Consider the following 2,663-nt stretch of genomic DNA (forward strand, 5'->3'; position numbering starts at 1 on the left):
GTTTGGATGGAATAATTGGATTAAAGACACATGCTTGGTTAATTAGGAGCCAAAATCAATCAGGTTAACACTGCATTACAGCCTTTGCTTTGCAATTTCAGAGGTATGGGCTTGCCTACTATATCCCATACCATATCGGCTAGGCTACACATAAGGACACAATGACTGTAAATCATTAAGACGATGCAAACTGCGTCGTGCGTCGTGTACTACCACTTCTCTGTGACTTAGCTACGTGGTAGCAATTGTGTATTGCGACAATATTTGACTAGGACTCATTGTTATACTTTTAAAGTATCAGTCACAATGTGTAGCGTAGAGGGGGCTGTGATGAAGTAGTACTAGTAGTCAATATGATCGTAGATGCGAGGAAAGAAACGTGGAAAATATCATCGGGTATTTCCTCAACTAAGCCCGGGTAACCAGTTGTTTTAGATCAGCCAAAACCAAATGTTACCTGGTTGCTGACGTAACTGATAGACGTGACTTGAAGCGTTACGTATTTGTTTGTGATTGTGTCACAAATCTGGTGACAGAGGCAGGCCACAACGGCAGCTGTTAGGTAAACACGACATATATGTCTTTTCCAACAAGGCAGTTCTGGTGCTGGTGCTGGTCAGTGCCAAATATCGAACCGGTTCTTTGCTTTTCCACAAAAATAAACCTGGCTCTGGGCCAAGAAAACGGGTTCCAACTCAGCACCAACTTAGCGCTGGTCTAGGGATAAGAACCGGTTACGCCAGGTGTTGGGGGCGGGGTTATCATGACGTTCGAAACAAAAACTTCTGGCCGCCATTTTTAAAACCCTGGTCAGCTGTTAACCATAGACAGCAGGTAATGTTAGCTTTGGACATGGATGGGAAACCAAAAAAACGTGGTCTGTGGAGGAAACCAACGGTCTGCTGGCTCTCAGGCTGTGGAAAATCAAGCTGGTTCTTAGATAATTGGCAAGTAGAACCAGCACCGAACTGGCAATAGCGCCAGCCTAGAACCAGCACCTGGTTAGCCTTGGTGGAAAAGATATAATAGAGAAACCAGTTGGTGTGGAAACCAGTAAGGGAAAGACGGGTTTAACGAGAGACCGTGTTAACTGGCGACCGTCAGCCAAATGCGTCTGTTGTTGTCATAGTGACGCCAGCTGTTGAAAATGGGCAGAGAATACGTAGCTATCGCTTGAAAGCCTTTTTGTTAAGTTGTCATTAAAATGTTAAAACATAACGACGAGTACGTTACCTCTCTGATTTGTCTTTTCAGTGTAGTCTGAGGAAACTTGTCCGTCGCGTTTGGAACGCGGCTTGCTGTTAAGGAAAACAAAAACACAGCGTTGCTCTTCCTGTTAATGTCTTGAATACGTTTTATTGAATACACTTATTTGTCTTCAGAGCCTTTTTAAGTAAACACATGTCACGTAGAAAGGTATTCAGCCCTTTTAAAAGTAGAAAAAAATGAATTAACTACTTGGGTCAAACTCGTAGCTACCTTTTGTTAGAATATTAGTCTCAGCGGTCTAACGTAGGCGACCGCGCCATAACATCGTATCATGAGCTGCTGGGCATGGCTTGATGTCAACTCACACATCACACAGTGCCTCTTAAAATGAGGAGGCAGCCAGATCAACTAATGACCAAACCACACTGCATGCAAATAACTCACAAGTTGCTCTTGCTGAGAAATTTTGATTGTTTGCAGTTTGATTACCACAAAATGCACGCCTTGTATGTTTGTCAATGGTAAGCACATTCAAATCAACCTTTAACTTAAAAAAAGACCTCTTCTTCCTGTTGAGAAGGCTCTTTATGTCTTTGTTAATTCAGGGTTTGTTGTTGGGGATGCAGCAAACCTTTTGGAGGGGACATACACACACACATCCCCACATTAAACTGACTCAGTTAGCTTTTGCAATGAGAGGAACCCTCAATTTCACCATTAGGGCCGGGTACTGAATTCAATATTTTTAAGGCACCGGCTGAATTGCCTCCTTAGAATCGGGTATAGAAAAAATGCCTCGCCATTCAATACCCAATTTCAATACCTAAGGAGGAAGCTTCTGTGAGCCAATAAGCACGCAGGAATTACCAAGATCTAATAATGCTGGTGATTGGCTGTCTAGCGTCTCACATCGTAGAGCTATGCTGGAAAAACTCTACATTTCGCACAGAGACAGGTCTGTGAATTTTATAAAATTGGGATTGAAAAAAGTATTGTTGTAGTCTGTGATGTACTCTGTAAACCCATCAATCTCCTCTTCTTTGGGCTCACATGGGTAGGTCTGACCTCCATGGTCCTATTTATATATACATTTTTTTAATATAGAACTTTACATGGTACTCAAAGACACTTAGCAGTAAACAGCACATATATCACATTACAAACAGATAAGCAATAAAACCAACACATAATAAAAGCAATTAAAACAACAAAACCAGTAACTATTAGGCGAGAAATGTAAGACTATTTCATGTGAAAAGCTACTGAAGAGGTATATTTTGATTAGTGTTTTGAATGTGTCCAGGTCAGTACAGTCATGGATGTGTCTGCTTTGCATTCAGGATGTCCTGCACACAGGTTGACAGACTAGTCGACTAGTCCCTAGTTTTAACTTGTGTTTAAACATCAGGGAGATGTTTAGCATCCTCCCTAGTGCTGTTACAGCCGTCCCTTTT

Source organism: Etheostoma cragini, chromosome 15, assembly GCF_013103735.1.
Source record: "Etheostoma cragini isolate CJK2018 chromosome 15, CSU_Ecrag_1.0, whole genome shotgun sequence".
In the NCBI taxonomy this organism is placed as follows: domain Eukaryota; kingdom Metazoa; phylum Chordata; class Actinopteri; order Perciformes; family Percidae; genus Etheostoma; species Etheostoma cragini.